At 42.5% G+C, this 21,820-nt stretch overlaps 1 protein-coding gene across 11 annotated transcripts in view; it reads right to left on the bottom strand.

Annotated features, from left to right (window-relative positions):
• AFF2 (ALF transcription elongation factor 2) overlaps positions 1-21,820 on the bottom strand; it is a 399,262-nt gene that overhangs the window by 301,912 nt on the left and 75,530 nt on the right. For 2 of the 11 annotated variants that reach the window (XM_083486215.1, XM_083486216.1), the window contains exon 1: positions 2,830-3,063. The exons of 7 other annotated variants lie outside the window; for them this stretch is intronic. The gene's annotated coding sequence lies outside the window, so the exon portion shown is untranslated. Of the gene's footprint in view, positions 1-2,829; positions 3,064-21,820 lie in introns of those variants that run through there. 2 more of the 11 variants (XM_083486222.1, XM_083486224.1) reach the window with 1 other exon arrangement.

Genomic DNA, 21,820 nt, shown 5'->3' with positions numbered 1-21,820 from the left:
CCAAGACATTGTTCTTACCAGTTTTAAGTGGAAAGCCTTGCCCAGACTCATAATACCCAGCTGCCAGTTATTCAGGTGGGCCACCGGATCCAGACATTCCTATCTCCAGGTCTGGAGGTCCCTGTACCACCTGCAGAGGTTTGTGCCAGGTTTTCAGTTTTACCGCAACTGTCTTTAAACTTGTTACAAAAACCCGGTTGTAAATACAAATCAACACATTGCTTGTAAACAACTATCCCCCCCCCCCAGTTGTTTCTGCAGTTTGACTAGATTGCATTTAGTCTTCACTGTAATGTTAGCTTAGTTTAGACCCAATTCTGGCAGATGGGGCTGGGCGATATCTAGTTTTCAGCATTGCTATATATCAACAGCTAAACATTGTGATATACTGATATATCACAATGTCTGATGTAAGAATGGAGCTATGTAGAAGCATTGGCTGGCTTCACAGTTTTTCTTACATTGTGATTTTTGCATGCCACACACAATACACATACCATGATTCTCAATATATTGCCAGGTCAAAAATTATGAAACTGATACAGACTTCAGACCAGTTTTGGACGATATATCAATATCGCCAGCCCTATTGGCAGGTGCGAAAATCTAAATCAAAGCATAGAGTCAACATGGTGCTATAGTCAGACTTTCTTGCTTACATAAATTGTCTAATAAAACAATTCGCAGGTGGATTAAAAACAACAATACATTTCTGTCTGCTGTCCCCTGCAAAGGAATTTCCAGAAAGTTTACATTCTAGAGGGGTAGGTTGCAGGTGAAGGGAAGGTCTGAAATCTTGGAGAGCTGCTACCAGACTGAATAGACATTTCTGGGCTGGATGGGCTAACAATCCAAACTGGCATAAGGCAACTTCCTGAGTTGAACCCAGAGCCTTCTTCCTAGATAGGATGTACTTCACCACGTTTTCATAGGCAAAATACCATCATAACTACAGTAGTTTAAACTGCTCTATCTATCTATGGCAAGCAGGGCTACATGTGTGGGAGACATTTTAATAAGAGAAATTTATGCAACCAGAATATTGTAACAGGAGCTTTGTTTTAATTAAAAAAACCCCACTTTTATTGCTGCTTTACGTGTTTAATTAAATCCCACCAATCTAATCCAGTCTGACATAAATCATTACTAAAACCATAATTATATAGTAAATAAGCAATATACCATTTACTATTTTCTAGTAGGTTAAAAAGTAGATTAATAAAAATCAAGCTCTATAATTGCTCAAATCAATGTACATAATTATAGTCTGTCCTTCTAGGTAGCACAGAGATGTAACAAATGGGATACATTGGCTGTTAGTTGTAAATCAGCACTTTAAAACAGAATGGTTGTGTTGACAAGTCTGAGAGAGATCCTTTGTTTAGGAAATAAAACAAATGAGAAACTTGATTTTAAGATTTTGGTTACTACACACCAAAAGCTTCTTGCTTTATCATTAAATGATTTGTGTGAATTGACTTTAAATTGCATATTGGCAGCCAAGTCCTAAACATTTGCACCAAAATATCTGCTTGAGCAAATCCATCAAAATGGACCTTAGTGGAATGTTTTAGGAACACAGGAAGCTGCCTTCTACTTAGCCAGATCAACCAGTATTGTCTGCACTGACTGGCAGCAGTATACCATGGTTTCAGGCAGGAGTCTTCTGCATGCCCATCACTGAGCTGTGACCTTTCCACAGCTGATAACAGGGCAGTGCACCTGAGAGCAGCAGACTTGCAAGGGGGACATAGGGGAGGCTGTATGATGCACACAGCTCTGTCCTCAAGCACTTTTGCTGTGTTGGGTTCTGCTGCCTCATTCTGCTTCATGGTGGGGCTGGTTCTGAGAAAGTGTGAGTGGAGTGGGTAAGTAGCTTGGGGGTACGTCTGGTTCCTTTGCTGTCACCTGAGGCTCAGGTTGCCTCATTGGCGTAGAGTGAGTGCCTTCCATTAGCTTCAACTGGTGTCCCAACTGTGTCCCTATCTTGACAGAGATAGCCTAATTTGTGTTGTCTACCTCAAAGTTAGAACCTCTCAGATGGGCACCATTGCCATTATAGGAGAACAAAGGAGGTGTTCGTGGTGTATTCTGGAACCTCTTTTTTTCTAGAAAAATAGCACTGAATATAACCTAGATGTTACCAGAGCACAGACAACAGAAATTAGACCATCCCTGTCCAGATAGGGACACAGTTGGGCCACCAGTCAAAGCTGATGGCACTCCTCAGCCATGATTCACCCATGAATACAGCAGTAAAGAACCGGTATACTGACCCAAATTCTGTTTTCTGTTTCAATGGGATTCCAAATGGATTATATCTAGAACCAGTTAACACAAAAATGAGCTCAAAGCTTCCACTGTATTCCATTAGGTTTCCAGAAGTGGCTTTTATGTCATGTGAAAACCCAAATATAACACAGAAATTAACAGTTAGGGGAATGTCGGTGAAACAGAATAAGCTCCCATGTGAATGAAGCCATCATCAGAAGGAAAAGCCATTTGGGTCTATACTTCCATGTTAAATAACATGACCAGTTTGCCAATGGAATGTGGCCGTGTGGGTTGGTGGAGGATTAAGACCTTAACTCACCCTCACAACTTACTACCTGTCAAGTCCAGCTGCCATACTTCATGCTCAACTACACCTTCCTTTTACTTTTTGCTTATGGGTTTGGAAACTGCTAAGAAGATGACAGAACATCCATGGAGTGCATTTGGTCCAGATGTTCTAGCTGCTGGCCCCTCATTTACAACTTTTAGCCTGATGCCCAACATATTTCTTTATCTTTCATCTGAATGAGTCAAAACAGAATGGGTTGAACTTACTGGGTAAAGCTTTTTCTCCTTGTGCCTTTCAAGAAACAGTAGGCACCTCCTACCCATTTTCCTCCTGTCTACTTTGAGTCAAGCCCAAGGAGACCACAAAGTGCTCCTCTTGAGACACTGCAGGAGTCACATAGTTCAAAATACACTGAAGTGGCTGAGAGCAGAGATGGTGAACCTGCTTCTTAATATGGATTACGGCACATTTGAGAACTTTGACTGCTATGTATTCTCGGATCAATGAGCTGAGGTTGAGATTCCAACCATACATTCACTGTGATGTCACAAAGCACATGGCAGAGCTGAAATCCAACAGTGTTGTGCTTCTGTGTGTCTCTGTGTGGGGGTGCTGTCAAGTCACACTGTCATAAAGTCACAACATGCTTTGCAGCCAGTGATTTTGGCTTCCCATTCCAACTATTTTGGAGAAGGATGAACTACCGTACATTGCAATTATGTTCTCTGATACTGTGCTACTTGTTAAGAGTAGAAGTCACACACAGGAGCAGGTAGTTACATATCTGAACCCATTCACAATGTGCTCTCAAGCCTTATAATGCACAGTCACTTCAGATCTGTTTGATAGAAGATGGTGGGTTCTGAACCCCAGACCACATCACTGCCACAGATAACACTCACAGTCAAAAACAGGTATTTTCTCTCCCTCTGCTGTCTCTATTACTTTCCATTTGCACTATACATTTAAAGCAGAATCATATCCCTTTAAGCAGTCACAGATTCCCCCAAGGAATCATGAGCAGTGTACTGTATTTTTCACCCTATAGGACGCACTGTCCCATAAGGCGCACCTAGGTTTTTTTGGGGGGGGGGAAATAAAGGGGAAAAAAACATTTCCCCCCCAGGCACGCGGCTGGGGCGGGGGAAGCCCGAGCTTCCCCTGACCCCAGCCCCCAGAACAGGCAACTCCCGCGCCTTGCGGAGAGGTGTGCGAAGTCTGGGCGCGCTGAGCTCAGCGTGCCCAGCCTTCGGCATGCAGGCAACTCTCCGCAAGCAGCAGGAGCCCAGCGCAGGGCTCCCACGGCTTGCGGAGATCTGCGCGAAGCCTGGAGAGTGAGAGGGGTCGGTGCGCATCGATGCCTCTCGCTCTCCAGGCTTCAGCGAAAGCCTGCATTCGCCCCATAGGACGCACACACATTTCCCCTTCATTTTTGGAAGGGAAAAAGTGCGTCCTATGGGGCGAAAAATATGGTAGTTTGTAAAGGTTATTGAGAGTTGTTAGGAGACCGCTATACCCTTCACCGCACTACAATTTCCCAAAGTGTCCTGGGAAGAGGAACTGATTTGTTAAACCACTCTGTGAATAGTAGCCTCCTAACAACTCTCAGAACCCTTAACAAACTACACCTCCCAGTATTAGCCTGTAGTAGCTCTGCCTCCATAGTTGGTGGCAGAAATGCTTCTGAATACCAGCTGCTGTAAACCGCAGGAGGGGAGAGTGCTCTTGGGCTTAGGTCTTGCTTAAGGGTTTTCCACAGGGATCTGGGTAGCCACTGTAAGGAAAGGGGGAAGCCATGACTGTTTAAAGTGGCATGATGCAGCTTTAATTGTATAGTGCAAATTGTGTTATATATGTGTGTGTTTGCGTGCCTGTGTGTGCAGTATGCTGAGCAAATACTGGCGGGACCCTTGGAAGGGTATCCAGCTATGTTTTACCCACTGAAATTAAGGAATCTAAGTTAGTCATGGTCATTAATTTCAATGGATCTACTCTGAGTAAGACTAACACTGGCTACAACCCCAAGTATCTCGGGATGAATGGATAGATCTTAATCTTTCTTCACCTGTGCATGTAAGTTGTAGCCTACTTAATTTATCTCATGCAAGAGCCATTGAGAACTGACCCAACCCCTAATTGCAAAGGCCTACCATAAGTTCTACTGCTTGGTTTGATCTTATGCAAATATACATATATACATAGGCACACCACCCACTCTCACATATAAAAATTCACCTTCCAGACATGGTCACACATATACATGGTAAAGAACAATATATTCCCACATCTCTATTGGGAATGAATTTAATCTCCATTCTAGCTTTTCTGCACCAGGAAGATAACCCAATATCGATGTTTGCCTTTTCAGCTCAGCATGCCAATATACTGAAAGATTCACACAGTGTGACATAATGAGGAATGAGCTGTGCTGTGATGGGGCTTTTGCAGGGTATAAAGTCACTGATTCCTCACTGAAGCCACAATTACTAATTTGAAGCACTGTCTAATTAAAACCACAGCTATGTATTTAGCCTCTTGTTATACCTACTACAGTTTTATAATTACAGAGACCTCTTTATCTACTCAATTAAAGTTCTCCGGATGCAGGCAGGTTGTGTTTGAACCCAAACACCCAAAAGGGGCCAGAGACGTCCCATGTAACCATCTCCTTGATTATTCCTTAGCTTTGCATTCTTGTTTTCACATGGAAAGAAAACAGAATAAATGAAGCCACAATAAATGTACTGGAAATCTCAGGATACCCACACAGTGAAAGTTGCTCCCAGTACCTGTAGCTACACAGAAACCAAGATACTTTACTGTTGCAGAAGATAATGCTCAGCAAAACAGTAGGCTTTTGCAAATATAGATAGATAGAAATACAAAGTATTTCTGATGCTCTAAACAAGTTCAGAGAATTAATATATAACACCATACAAGTAACACAGACTAACAGACTAACTGCAGACTCACAGACTAAGAAACACTGAGCTGGCTGCTCAGATATCACAGATATAGTCAGCGCACTGGGCTATTATCATAGTAACTGGCTTGGCTGATCTTGCACCTTCGATTAGCTCATCCACAAGGTGATTTACACTCATGAAGAAAATTAACTTCTCATGCCCAGTTACTCCAAAAAAGTGTTCAGATTGAAATCTGGGGGAAATACAATTGCTTTCCCTGACTTCTTCTGCTCCTTCCTTCCTGAATTTGTCATGTGGGTGATCCTACCCAACCAGGAATCACATAGTAATACTGCATAGTACTACATAGTCATGTGATGACATGATAAGATATCAGAGAATAAAACAATTGGTTAATCAGTTTTGACTACATTATGACGTCACTGAGGGCAAGTGAAAGCAATGGAAAGTCTTCATTATGATAAAGATGGGGGGGGGACTGCTGAGTTAAAGCAGGTGTTTTCAGCATGGCTAAAAACTGTTATGAGGAATAGTGACTAGCATCAGTTCAGCCCTGTTTAGGTTTGTTTGCATGCTACTGTCTTTACGTTGGCTTTAGTCCACTCACATGATCTGCTATCCTAAAATAAACTCAGATTTGTTTACCTATTACAGGGCTCGGGTAGGAAGATGAATTTTCCTCCAAAAGAAAATTCCAATACTCTTTACTCATGTCTTGTTCATCTCTAGATACATGATCCTGGTATGCAGACATGGGTGGGGTGCCAAATTAAGGATTCTATAGGGACATCTACTGATTCATGACTGGCCTGAGATAGTTGCGGTGGGATGACAGGATGCGAGAGGCTGATTCCTTGACCCTCTCATGACAACAATCCAGAGATAACTTCCTCTGAAATAAGTTTAAGTTTTTCCTTTGCATGAAGCTACCTTGAAAGCTGCCGTGGTTCTCATAAGGAGACAGTTCAAATGTGCTGTTTTAGGGTCCACTGTACAGCATCTGATTTGCATGCAGAAGTTTCAAGCTTCACTCTCTGAAATCTCTCCATGAAGGGCTGAGAAAGAATCCTCCCTACAACCCTGTATTGCTGCCGCCACTCAGTGTAGTCAATACTGATAGGGTTGCCAGATATCCAGGTTTGCCTTGGCCCCTCCAGGTGGCAGATGGAGAGTTTGAATCTCCAGGTGGGCAAAAGCACTTAATTTTTTTTTAAAATCATCAATCATTAGAGGCCATTCAAATCAGTGAATAATTAAAGAGTGGGATGGAGTGAAGGAATACATGAAAAAATATGGTTCCGGAACTGGAATATTAATAGATAATGTGTCAAACGTGCAGGGGTAAGCAAGGAAATAATAAAAGAATAAATGAATAATTATTAAACTACACCAACACAACAAGATGGAAGAAGTAAAAAAATATATTGAGATCACACATGGGTGAAGGGGAGTGGGGGGTATGGTGGAATTTATAAAAAAAATTCTAATATATTTCTAATTGTGTTGCATTTATATATAGCAAAGGGAAGTCTATAGCAATTAGGTATATTTTAATCTAGTCAACTATGTAATAGGCTTAGGTTACAAAACTAATATGGATTTTGAATCTGATGTTTGTAATTCTTTTTCGGTTTTGGAATAAAGTTTAAAAAAATAAAAAATAAAAACTTTTAAAAAGAATTTTTTAAAAAAGAAAACCATAATCTGCGTGCAGCTTGCAAGCTTCAGCCTGGCAGGAGCTGGCTGCAAATTATTGCATAGGTTCTCGTGGTGGTGAGGCTCTGTACTCCTTTACTTTCTCTATCCATCTCAGTCTCTGCAGTGGAGATGCAGAGTCCAGACTAGAGGAGGTATTTATTTCCATCTGAAGTGAAATGGAGACTAGATGGATTATTTCAGTGGAAAGTAGGTGGAGTGGGGGCTGGCTCAGAGTCAGAAGAAAAGAAAACATTGGATCAGGAAATTCACACTGCCATTTCAGTTATTTCCCCCACCCCTTCTGTCTCTGGGGCAGCCCCTTCCCCTGACATAATCCAATTGGGAACCCTAAACATGGGCATAATAAATCAATTTGGATATGTAAAAGAATAGAGTGGTGCAGGGGAGGGAATACATTTTAGGGAAAAATAGTTTTCCAACCTAAAATCTGGATTGAAGACAGCTATACTGATTCACAAAAGGGTGTTTTTTTGCTAGTCCAGTGGTATTTTTGACTACCACCCCTGACACTACTGAGATCTTAAACAAAGAGCTTGGGGAGTAGGCTGTGACCATGTGTAAAGTAGGTATTTAGAAAGGTCTGCTCTCGTTGTGAAAATAGAATCCTTGCATTTTTTACTTGAGCTGACTACAACTTCCATCATGAATGCAAAGCTTCCACTGTACCTGGGAACACCTTTAGCTAAGGTTTCTATCTTAATGTCCAAGTAGTGACATATCTGCTCACTTCCTGTGTTTAACTTGAATGAAAGGTTGGAAATGGAAAAGTGGGGAGGGAGAACAGAACGGAGTATCCTGCATAATGGCTGGCTGGCTATTTGCCCTGTGTGTTTTGTTGCAGGACCTACAGTACTTGATTTAATATAAAAGCAAGCTTGTGAGCAGTCCAAGACCATTATTAATCAGTAACAGGTTTAAAACAAATTTCCAGAGGGACAGCTGTGTTAGTTAGGTTGCAGCAAAAGCAACAAAGAGTCTTGTGACACCTTAATGAAGACTAAACAATTTTGAGACAAACACACTTAAAGACTTTTTAAAAAGACTAATAAATTTAAAACAGCTATCTCCTCAGGAAACTTTCGCTCCTGCTGGCTCCAATTCTACTGTTTAATAACATCACCACTTAACAGACAGTTGAATCAGATTAATCACAGTACAGCATGTTCATTAAGAAAATGGTATGCAACGCATATATTTTGTCTATACACATTTACGCATCATTTCCAATTTTGCCAGAATGACTACCTCTTTCAAACAAATATTTATCACTGTGCTTCAAAATCAATCTTTTGTCTATTAAATATAGATGGTTCTATCTTTGATGTTCAACAGTTACATGCCGAAGCCCTCAAGATGACCATTTTTTTTTATTTACACAGAGTGCTAAATCTGTCCAAGATTTGCATAATGTAATGTGACAAATGAGAGCATACTTGATACAAAAATAAGAGATTAAAGTATATCTACAAAAACACCCACTGCAGGACCCAAAGGCAGTTTATGGAAATTTTAGTTGTAGGGTTGAAATCAGGACCTCCCTTTGCATCTTCCTTTCTCTTGTCTGAAGCCTATCAAATCACCCCCAACCACCCACCCTGCACACACACACACACACTGTCAAAATCGTGCAACGTCAGTCGTGTCTCAGTGTCAGTTTGGAACAAAATTCTGGTGCAGTCTCTGGAGGAAATAAATGTCAAGATCAGATGATGTTCCTAGTCCCTCGTGCAAACCTTGGGCATGCAGTCTTTCAATGCATGCCATAGGGAACATAGCAAGCTGCCTCATACTGAGTCAGACCATTGGTCCATCTAGCTCAATATTGTCTACACTGCTGGCAGCAGCAATCCAGGATTTCGTACAGGAGTCTCTTTTAGCCCTACCTGGAGATACCAGGAACTGAACCTGGGACCATTTGCCTGCCAGGCACATGCTCTGCCATTGAGCGATGGCATCCCCCCCAAGGGGGCCTCAGAGAATGTTCCAAGGGCAAACAATGCTTTTAGGTTTCAAGAAATTAAGCAGGCATTTGCTCGAGAGCACCATGAAAGAAACTGGATCAACTTCATCAGGTTTTATGTGAATTAATTAAACTAAATAGTTTTAATTTGATTTCAAATAAAAATGCAATTAATTGTTACTGCTTTGAATCTTATTGTGTTATTATCTTCCTCAAGCGGCTCAAGCCAACTATTTTCAATAATGCTATTTATAGGGTAGGGTAAAGGTAACTGGGAATGAGTTTAGGGAACCAAGGGAGCACACCAGCCTGAAACATTTGGGAACCACTGGTCTGATAGAAATAACAACAATAGCTTTGCACAAAGAGGCCAGTTTGTGTGGCAACATACACTTCTATCCCCCAGGCAAGTAGTTCCCAAACTCCCTTCCCATCGCCTCCATGGGCTATTTGAAAATTGTTAAGAGTCTTGATGGAACACCAGATATTTTTGTTTTCCTGCCTGTTATAGTGATTGCCATGCATTGTGCTAGCTGCTGCATGCTTTTTGCATTACAAATTTAATCCCAACAATTCGTATTATTGAAATGCTCTAGTTGAGATTCTTGCATTGTAGGGGATTGGACTAATGATTCTTAGGATCCCTTCCAACTCTATGATTCTATTAAATTGTAATACAATAAAATATGCGCTTCTGATGCCTAATCCTCTTTCCACTCCTTTCAAGTCACTCCCCCCTGCCATTTCTGATCTGTCCCAGAACAGCCACTGCCCTTGTTCCTCTCAGACCACCTGAATTACCGGTAAGCTCATGAACTACAGTAAGGAGACTCTTGACCTAGACCACTATGTGGAGAATAACTGGCTCCACCCCCCCAGAACAGAAACTAATTGCTCTTCACTTAAAAGGGCTCTCTTCACTTTTGCTAGTTGTACCATAACTTTCTATTCCAAGACTTTCTGCATGCACAGTTGTTAGCCAGTAACTGTAAGTTAACTGTAGCTTAATTTTACACTGTTCCTGTTCTATACAACTGATTTGTGTTATTTTTATGGACTTTATGGATTTTTATGTACTCACTTGCAAACCCCCCTGTGACTTGGACAAAGGGCAGCATATCCATCATCTATATTTAGCATAAATAAATATGCTAAAATGTCTCATGGAGTAGATGTAATAACTCACTGGTCCCCACTACATCCAAAGCCACATGGCATCTCACATAGACAGCTCATTTCTCCTCATTAAGCATCACTTTGTTTTATGTTGTTGTTGTTGTTGATTTAAATGAAATGGTTCATTTCATCCATCCCCAGGTGGTTATTGTTTTCAGGAGATTTCAGTCTCATAACAAAATACAGGAGTTGGGTTGGAGAACTGCAGGTATGAGAAAAGCTACCATTATTAGCAACAACAGCAACAAAAATCCATTTTGTCCATCTTCTCGAAAGCTGGCAAATGCAGAACTGAAGCTGAAATTCCATCCTCTTTCCTCCCCCACAAGGTATTCAGATTCTCCTTAGAGTCACAGCAGGGTACCTATCTAACACAGCCTCCTAATCCACATCCTTTATCCTGGATGTAATTTAACTGGTGCCAAGACTCCCTAATGAATTTCACACATGTGTACTTAAATTTGTTACAGCTTACCAGTTCAGTATGATAAGCAATAACTGGAATGCTGGATTTTATGTTTTCTCCTGCCAAGTATATAGTGGGCCCTACTAATGTCAGAGTATCGATACAGATTCATTAATTTGTGTTAATTTTCAGGTCCAGCTACATATAGAATGTTGGGAGATGGGTCTCTCTTGTGATTAGCTCAATGTGCAAAAAATAAAATAAAAAAGAGTGTTTTTACAGTTAACTGTTGTATTTCTCAAATTCAGCATACTGGAAAGAAAATACAAGTTGACAAGGTAGGATTGTAACAGCATGCCGAAGACATCCTGAATATGCATTGTTAACACAGTACCCACCATGGATATGTTATGTACATGTGCCATTGTTCAAGAGATTAATGGGTCTTCTTAATTCTCAAACACATCTAGATGAGTGTCTCCTAAGCACTTTTTTTTTAGTAAAAGAGAACAAGATGAAAAAGCAATGGATAATTGAAAAGAACACCAATCTATTCTTGCATCACCAACATGCCCTACAACCTGTGTGCAAAGATTTCCAGGAAAGTACATCTCACAGAAAATTATGCATCTTACCACCAGTTGTTTCCCTGCTTAATAAATGAGTCTTAATTTCGCTGTTGCTGTTTTTCTTCCCCTTGCACAACACTGTTCAACCATCATATGTTCACTGGGACCATTCTGAATGCAAAGTGAATGGACTCTGATTTACACAACCATTTGTCACCTTCTTTGAGATTTTTTTTTCTGGCTCCCAGGGCTGACATCAATGCAGCATAACTGCCTAAGCACTTTATTTCACACCAGTTTTTGATCATTCAAACTGTTAACTAATCATTTTGAGAAACAGTATGCTGTTAGACAGGAACAATCTACCATATTTTTTGCTCTATAAGACTCACTTTTTCCCTCCTAAAAAGTATGGGGAAATGTGTGTGCGTCTTATGGAGCGAATGCAGGCTGCGCAGCTATCCAGAAGCCAGAACAGCAAGAGGGATCACTGCTTTTGCTGCGCAGTGATCCCTCTTGCTGTTCTGGCTTCTGGGATTCAGAATATTTTTTTCTTGTTTTCCTCCTCCAAAAACTAGGTGCGTCTTATTGTCTGGTGCGTCTTATAGAGCGAAAAATACGGTAATTCCTATCAGAACCCAAGATGTATACACTTACTTTTCTATGAATATATCTCTGTTGCCAAATGTGATCTCACACCTAGACATATCAGAAGGTGCCCTAGATTTAACCTACTGTTGGCCTCACTTTCCACCCCAAAGGGGATTGGCCATCACTGGGAAGTATCCAATTTACTTAAGTCCATTGATTTCAATGGGTCTGCTCTGCATATGGCTAACTTTGGACTGGGACGCAATGCCATTTACTGCTAGCCATAAGAATCATGCCAATAGCTCATCTAGTTCAGCATCCTGTTCTCACAGTGCCCAACCAGATGCCTGTGGGAAACCCTCAAGCTGAACCCTTGAGAGTGCAAAAGCACTCACTTCTTATGTGGTTTCAGCAGCCGGTATTCAGAAGCACTGCTGCCTCCAACCATGGAGGCAGAGCATAGTCGTCATGGCTAGTAGCCTTCAATAGCCTTATCCTCCATGAACTTGTCCAATCCTCTTTTAAATACATCCAAGTTGATGGCCAACATTGCTCCCTGGGGAGAGTGAGTTCCATAGTTCCACTGCATGAAGAAGCCCATTCTTTTGTCTCTCCAGAGTCTTCCAACACTCAGAGTCATTAGGTTTCCATTGGTGGGGAGGGATAAAAGCTGTTTTCTGTTGACCTTCTCCACACCATGCATAACGTTATAAACTTCTATCATATCACCTCTTACTCACATTTTCTCTATACTAAAAATCCCCAAGCACTCACAAGGGAGATGCTTCACCTCCTTGATCATTTTGGTTTTGTTGAATCAAAATGGTTAGAGCTGTTGAATCTCTCTTTGAAATCCAAGAGGCTTTCAAGTGCTTAACTTTGGCTAGATTGTGTCCTAACTGAATGACTCCAACAGAGGAATCTGCAACGCCAGACAAGTAGGCATTTTATTGCACAGTGCTTCTATCACTCTGTCTATTTACTAACAAGTTACCTTCTCCACTTGGGAGGACTCACTTATGCAGTGTAATGGTACTTTGCCCAAGCTTTATCAACAATGCAAACTCTTCCAAGGTAAAGTCTAACAGTTTAATAAGATTACTCCTTCTTTTGCTCATCAATTATAGATTGAAGGAGCAATGCACTTATTGCCTTTGTAAGCTGCAGATGGATTCCCATTGATCCACAGGCCCCCAATACCGAGACGAACAGCTCTAGGAGTTCCAATATAAATTAATGCATTGGTTATGCAAGAATCTTCTGGGTGAGATTAATTACTTCTCAATAAATTAATTCTATCTCTGTTGAAGCCTTTCTTAATTGCTTCCACTTAGTATAGTAGCATCTGCTATATAAAAATAAACAATTTGCTGATAAGAATGCAAGATGCCTTGCATTCCAAATTGCAAAAGTATATCTTACCTCTTTCAACACCTCCTTGGAACTGGGAAGCCACAGCTCCCCTGTGTGAGAAAGGGGGGGGGGGACCCAGGAATGTCTGAACAGGAACCACCTGTCTGTGGTCATTCCTTCCAGGGGGGACTCCTGGGCATTTCTTGCTGTTGTTTCTTCCTTAACAATGCTCCTGCAGTACTTAGAAGCTTCCAGCAACACCTGCTGCGTGTCTACACCCAGCTGAACTGGGTGATCAATCTGAACTGGTGGAAAAAGAGCAAGGGCAAAGAGGGCAAAGAGAGATATGTAGGGGTGGGGTAACAACTCTACTTTATCAAAGGGGGCGGTACAACATGGTGGTGGTTGCTGCCATATTCTTCCCCTGTTCAAATAGACTGGAAAGTCTTGGCAACAGTCCCCCTGGGTTGAAAATGCTGCTGGTCAATGACAGGTGGCAAAACAACAGCTACCCAGGACTTGATCCTGGATGAAGCTGGGGGTGGTGGTGGTGGTAAAACTCTCTCAGCTTTGCCCTTTGGGGTTCTCTGTACAGCAGTATGCAAGGTCTGGGGTGTGGAATTGCAGTGGTCTACCATGATTGCATTCCTCTCACCAGGTACCTTCTCCTTCACTCTGCTGACTTTGTGTGTGTGTATCTGAAGATGGCCAAGATGAGTACAGATCCTGTTGGTGCACCACACACCCCGCTGCTCAAGAATCTCCCTTCCTGAGCTAACTAGGGTGGTCTTGGGGTTGGTGCTAGAGTCCCCTAACTTGTTGTGGTGGGGGACTTTAATATTCACACTGAGGCTCTCCTGTCAGGATTGGCTCATGATTTGATGTCTGCCATGAAAACCATGAGTCTGCCCCAAGTGAATTCTGGACCTGTCCCTGCTGCAGGACACATTCTGGACTTGGCATGATAAGCATAGGGGGGAAAGTGGCCAAACAAAACATGGTTTGGTTCAGGCATAACACCAAACCCTAGGTTGTCAAACAATAACTTGTAATCAAGCAACAAACCATAGCTTCACACTGAGCTTGGTTGGCAGAAAAGAAAGTTTGGTTAATCTCCTGAGCTTGGTTGGTACATTCAAACACACCATTGTCAGGCTTATTAAGATGCATGACATAGGCACCGGTAGGGTTACTATATTTCAAAAAATGAAAATCCAGACAGAATAGTTGTTGAGTATTGGAAAAAAAGGTGGGGGGACTTTTCTTGTACGTTTTTGAGCTATTTCTGAGGGAAATCGGCAAAAACAACAGTACTGACATGGGCTGCCACACATCCAGAAAATATGGCAACCCTAGGCACTGGGTTCCACACATTTTTTAGGGGGGAGTCATACTTGTGATGCCATGTGCATGACATGTACACATGGCATCACGCAGCGACGGGAGGCTGTGGGGAGGCCTGATGGGGCCTACTGCAGCCACAGGTAGGCCCACTCGGGCCTGCCACAGCAAGGCCCGATGAGGCCTGGTCCCTCAAGATTGGGGGAGCTCAGTCTCATCCCAACACACGGGGGGAGGGGGTAGCCTCATAGAGTTGGCACCTATGGTGTGTGAACCAGGCCACTGAAAGTACACACAGATACACACAAATATCTATCTATCCAAGTATATTATGGATTTATTATTAACTGAATGCTACTTGTTTTATGTTGTCTCACCTTTCCAATGACTCTGCAACTATAACACCAGTATAAAATGCTTGTTTCATCATGTTTAGTATAGTTTGAGAAACCCCCTAGTGTTTCTTTTACTTATAAATACATAGAGTTGAAAGAATCAGAGACTCTACTTAAAATAATCCACTAAGTACCATCTGGAAGGAAATTAATTTTGAAGACGAGTTTATCAAGTTAATTTGGCTGATACAAACAGACAGATTTGAGGCAATTAACTAAATATTACCCCCCCTCCCCCGGTTTCAATTCATTATAGCAAATTAAACATTTTTTCCACTTGAAAGTGTTGTAGTGCTTACATCTAAAGCCTGAAGATGTGTTTATTATTGAATTGCTGCTTTGAAAGGAATCATTCTTCAACAGAATAAAACCAGAGGGTTAACTGGTACCATTTATAATAATTATAATAGTTGTGTGTTTTGGCTATATTTGTGAGGAAATGGGAGAGGGGGTGTTTATGCTTGCAAATCTTCACAGCTTCTGGCTGGGGAAGCAATCTGCTCATTCTCTGCTCTCTGTTGGGAATCAAGAGGTAAAGACAGAAACTCCAGGGATGAAGGGTGCATTCCATAGTGCTGTTGTCTACCAGGATTACATTTAGCTTGCAACAGCCTAAGAGTTCTTGAAAGTAAGGATGTCATCCACCTGGGAAACAAGGAGCATAGCCTTTTGTGCTTTTAGGCTACAATCCTATACAGTTTTCCTGGGAAAACTCAGTGGGGCTTATGACTGAGCAGACCTGTACAGGATGTCAATCTGTTGCATGCCCTCTTGGCGATCATTTGCCTGATAGACAAAGGCAATGGAGGATCCAGATTCTCTAAGGTCCTTGGGTAAGCCAACCTACTTGTGCGCTCCCCTCTCTTGCTGTATCTACTTCCTCACTGCCATGATGACCAGATGTGGTTGCTCCACTTCCCCTTCCTTGCTACCAGCTACTGGCTTGCCAGACAGAGACACAACTTGTTAGCAGGCATATCAGCAAGCATGTTGCAGTGGTGAAGAGAAGAGGAAGGCTCAGAGGCCCTAAGGCAAGGAGAAACTTTTTCAATATGCACTTAAATGATGCCATGGGGGGGGGGCTCCCACTGAATTTGCACATTGAACATTGACCCTTTTACCAACTACGTTTTACCCAGATGCTTGCTCTCTTGATCCCTTCTGTCTGTGCAGAGAAGACTCTCACCAAAAGAAACACCTAATGGGCTGTCAGGGCCAAGAGCTAGGTCACAGGAGGTCAATTCAGGAGAGAGTCTGAACTGAGGAGCTGGGCCAAACATCAAATATATAGGGCCAGATGGAATGCTATTGGTTCCCTGCTTCACCTGATCTCTGTTGGACTGGAGGCTCCACTACTGCCCTTGCGCTATTTACATTGGTGGTAATGCAGCACTGTTCCCTGCTTGCAGGTTGCCATGGTGGCATAGGGAGTAAAGAGCCTGGATTCTGGTTCAAGCCTCTTGGTGCCTTAGAAGGACTAGTTCCCCATTTGTTTGGACAGCTTGCTGCAAAGAGAGTGCCCTGACACCACCACCTCCTCAGATTATCTACAGGGACCACTGAATAGCTTTCCCATTGAATGCAGCTGTTCTGTCCAAGGGGAAGAGTCACTGGCTGGGAGGAACTCCCTGATGTTATAACAATTTGCATTTCATTATCTCCCACTCTTGCAGAGTCACGTTTTGCATCTACCATTTCCCCATTTTAATGATTTCAACATTTTAATTCATGATTTCTGCTCATGTCAAGTCATGCGGTCAATACTGGGTGAATCTCTCCAGTGACAAAACAGATGCTAAATGCACCGAGAGGAAACCAAAATAAGGAAATATAGCAGTATCCATCCAATTAACCTATAAAGGGGAGAGAGACGATACTGTGAGAGTGCATTAGATGACTCTAGAGGGTTCTTCTTTTTGTTCCACTCTTCCCAACAAAATATTAGACCTTTTTGTACATTATATTGAACACAGGTACAAGCTGTCTCTACACAAGCACAAGTGTTTGTGTGAAATAACGACTTACCTGGGGCTCTGGGGAAGCAGGCTTTGCTGCCCAACATGGGCAGAATGTGGTCCTGGGGACATGTTTGGCTTCTGTGTGGTTAGGGGTGGGATGTATGGCTCTTCCCTCCCAGCTGAGCAGGCATTGGTCCATGCAAATGGCCCATCAGTAGTCCTGGAGGAGGTGGGCTTGCATACCCTTTAAATGAGGACCGTGCCCAGGGTACCCCTCTGGGATCACCAGGAGATTCACCACCCACCCAGTCTGTACACCCCTTGCTCAAAGGTGAGTGTGTAGGGCAGTATGAGGACCTTGATATGGTATGTCCGGTTGCTGTATTCAGGGCCAAGGAGAATTTTTCCCAAATTGGTTGGTCTGCAGGTTTTTGCCTACCTCATAGCAATTGTTACAGCTTTGGCTGCTTGGGTACCAGGGCGGAATGTTTCTGTCCAGGTGTCCACACAGGGGTCTATGGGCCATAGAACTCTTCCCAATGGTAGCTCTGGCGGAACACCTGAGGCACATCAGGGGGCGACTGCTACTAAGGGTTGACCCCTGCCTTATGCATCAACCAGTAGACAGCCTGCTTGATAAATAAATAAGTGGATTTATTACACTAGTGTGCCTTTAATCGTGCAAACTTAAGGTTCTGGTATGCACTTGAATCCCTCCTGCAAAATACTGACAGTCTGGAGGCATCCTCAGTGTGGCAAAACTAATGTCTAGATATGGATATAAGAAGGCATTGTTTTCTGTTTGGTTCTCTACTCATCACATACAGCATTGTTTCCATCCTACCGTAGTTCAGTTTGTCTGCTTGGCATGCTGTCTTACTATATTGTTACTTGCCTGCACCATTGGGGATGAGACTGTCTACAAATGTATAGTTAGATCAGTGTGGCATTAGATGTACAATACTTGGTGGTTTATCTATGTTTGAAATTATATTTATCTAAATTATGAATTATCCCATTTACACTGAATCAAAATTCTGGACAGTCTGGTTTCTTTCATTTCCAGTTTGTTTCATTTTTCATCTCTTGAATTTACTTAGAAGCTGTGTGGTTTGTTGTTGTTGTTATAAAATAAAAATAAAAATTTAGAAGATCAAAATATCTCGGAAACATCTGAAAAGAGCAAAAGTCCCTAAACCTTTTCACCCATAGCCTTTTAGCTGTAAAATGAAACAGACATTTCTTTCAGGTTTGTGATGCCATTCCAGTGTGTTAATGAACAGTAGAAGCTCAAATATATGGATTCGAACACTGTGTTGTTTCCACAGGCCTACAGCGATGTTTGGCACAGATTGTACTCTCTGAAGTTTTGCTTTGTTCTCTGGATTTATTTTATACGGGTCAAAAGATCAGCCTACCTGCCCATATCTGTCACAGATGCCTAAGAGCACCACAACTTACAACTCAGTCTGGAAACAAGACGAGGGGGAAGTTTGTGAAAACGAACAACCAGCTGCCAATCTCATTCTACTATCATGCCGCTTGATGCTGGAAGGCTGGAAAATTCAGAGCTAATGGTAGCGGCTGGCTTCTGTGTCTACTTTTTCAGACACACCATGCTAGAACTCTCTCTTCCTTTGTACAGCCTCTCCCGACGGACACATGAAACACATCGGTGAAGCTCATTATCGCCGACAGCCCAGTAAGCACACACAGAAATCCTGCTGGCAGCCAGCAGGCCTCTATGAGTGCATGCGAAAAGATGCCTTCTGCAGCAAGAGAAAAGATGGGAAGCGAATGGCCACCTGAACAGAAGGGTTATCATCTTCATTTGTGCAACCTGGGAAAGTTCAACTTACTGAGACAGGAGAGCAAACGGAGAGGGGTATGCTGCCTTCAACCAGCAGTTGTTGTTGTCCATTAGGGCTGGAAGAGTGGAAGGCAGAGAAGTCAATGGCAGGTGGAGCCAGAACCAAGGCTTCACAGAGCCACAGCCAATGACAGGCAGAGTGGATTAATGCTAGTTTTGTTCCCTCCGCCTCCTCCCGAGTTCTGCAAGGGCAAAACTGCAAGGGAGAAGGAATCTAGCAAGCAGTGCCACCAGCTGGTCTGGTTGTAAGAAGGCAGGGAGGTTGGGTGTTAGCTGAGGGGAGACTGAGGCTGGTGTGGCAGTGTCACGTTTGCCCTAATGGCTCAGCCTCTACTGCAGAGCTTTCCAAATAATGTGTTGCGACACATCAGTGTGTCAGCTGCAGTGTATAGGTGTGTCATGTGAATGCTCCCCATGCTCCACCCGGGGCCGGAAAAGGGTTAGTTTAACCTTTGGTTTGCTAGTAAAACTGAATTACTGTGTTGCGACACGATGCATGTCTTAAAAGTTTCTCATCAACATGAAAAGTTTGGAAAGCTCTTCTCTGCTGTCTATAACCCATTCTACTGCCACATTAACAGGAGACATGGGGAGATGCTTCATTAAAAAAAAAAGCACTGGAGGGCAAGGCCCTCAACAAAGTTACATGCACTGTAAAAAGCCAGTAGTTGAGAGAGGGACCAAGGGAAAGCTGGGGTGAGGTGTGGGGGAGACTCCCCTTAACTGGAAGTATCGGGTAATCTTAGGTTCAGACCAGTAAAAACACAAAACTGCAAGCTCCTTCAGAAGCTCTGGGTGGCATTCAACTAAGTTTATGCACAGGAAACCTACTGAATGAATGAACCTGACTAAGTTAGCTCTGTCTGCTAACACAAAAGCACGGCCAGTGGCTGCTCCTGCTGCCTCCCAGCGATTATCACTGCACTCTGTCTAATGGTAGAGCTGGCCCTGGAGGTTATTAAAAATGCATGTCAATATGCACAATTAGTAGAAGGATCTTTTACTGGCAGAAATTGCCACATATTACTTAATGTTCCCAATACATCATTTTAGGAAAGAGGGGTTTTTTTTGTTTTTTTAAAGTATGTTCTACTTTTCCCCTTCAACAAGGAGCTGCTCAGAGTGCTTAGCAATGTCTAGAAATGAGCACAAAAAAGGGAACAGGAATACAGTAAGTCATTTTTAAAAGATGCTAAAAGCCGCCAAGACCAAAAAGCATCCTTAAAAGAACAAACAGCCAGAGCTAAGAATAAATAAACTAAATTAAACTACAGTTGAATTAAAGGCTTCTTCTTGTTGTTGTTGTTTTTTTTATTAAAAATGTCCACAAACCCTGGCAAAACATCAGGAGAGGAAGGTAACCAAACCTCTTGAAGCAAGGAGTTCCACAGATAGGGCACTACTGCAGAGAAAGCCCTCTTACAGGTTGCCACCAACTGTGCCTCAAATGGCAAAGAACTTTTAATAACTGATTGATTGCTTTTTAGTGTTATATTGGAGAGATATTTTTTTATTATGTATTGTCACTGCACTACTTTTTTAGACTTTTCTTTATGTGAAACGCTTTGAGACCACCTGTGCTTGTGGAAAATATGATAGATTAAGAAACTTACTATGACTGTGACCCCATCTGCACTATACACACTTAAAGCAGGATTATACCACTTTAATTGCCATGGTTTCCCCCACTCCTAAAGAATCCTGGGAACTGCAGGGGTGCTGAGAGTTGTTAGGAGGCCCCTATTCCACTCCCAGAGCTAGAATTTCCAGAGTTCCCTGGGACGTGGGGTGGATTGTTCCCCCAGGCTGAGAATGTCTGTCAGGTTAGGCCCATGAGTCAGGGGTTTCCCCAAAAACATGCCATTTACTTTCTCCCATATATAAATGTAAATGTAAATGCCAGTCACCCTTACGTTTCCTCCCAACAACAGTGGAGTGGAAAGGAGACCTACTGTATTTTTTGCTCTATAAGACGCACTTTTTCCCTCCTAAAAAGTAAGGGGAAATGTGTGTGCGTCTTATGGAGCGAATGCATGCTGCGCAGCTATCCCAGAAGCCAGAACAGCAAGAGGGATGGCTGCTTTCGCTACACAGTGATCCCTCTTGCTGTCCTGGCTTCTGGGATTCAGAATCCCCCCCCCTTGTTTTCTTCCCCCCAAAACTAGGTGCGTCTTATGGTCTGGTGTGTCTTATACAGCAAAAAATACGGTACTTTGGCTAACAAGAAGCCTGTCAACAGGCGAAATGTGTCTCTCTATATGTCATTTGAGTGTTTCTGTGATCCCTCCATTGATGCCCTCCACATCATTATTGACAAACATTTTACTAATATTGTAATATTAGTAGCTAAATGCCAGGGCCCAGCTGCGGAAATATCACTAGCAACATAGTTTTGGTTTGTACTGCTCTCCATTTCCAAAGAAGACAGGTATTATGCAGCATGCAGTGTTATCACCTCAGAATGCCACTTAATACCATCTAATACAAAACAAGGCTTTAAAGCCCCATATCATAATTCAGCAGAACATCCCTTATCTCTCCTGATAGTGAATCTCGAGTAGCAACTACATGTTATTGTGTTTTAGGGATTGACATTTTGCGTGAACATGCTGATTTTCTCTTCAAGGCATAGACAATTGGCGTTTTATGCCAGGGAACACTTAAGCCAACAATGGCTCCTATCAGTCTGAGATATTCCGGCAATTGCCAACGTGAATTTCATTCCTCCACCCTCCACTCTTCATCTTATGACATCAATAGTGAGCCGACTTTTCTTTGATAAAAATAAAAATACCAACGAGACGACTTCATTCTCCTGTCACAAATTGTCAGAAAGATTGAGAAACCACGTCAAAACAAAGATGTGTTCGTGACATGAGAAAAAGTGGTAACAAAAAGCTCTGCACTCAGACGAGAGAAGCAGCACAATACCCAAATCTGAACGCATATTGTTGAGACGCTGAATTGCAGCAGCACCTGCTCCCTCTGGCCA

This window comes from Podarcis liolepis (genome assembly GCF_965112155.1).
Source record: "Podarcis liolepis genome assembly, chromosome: Z".
Classification (NCBI taxonomy): domain Eukaryota; kingdom Metazoa; phylum Chordata; class Lepidosauria; order Squamata; family Lacertidae; genus Podarcis; species Podarcis liolepis.
Note: the sequence above shows the minus strand (reverse complement) of the source record. Positions and strands in the feature narration are given on the sequence as shown.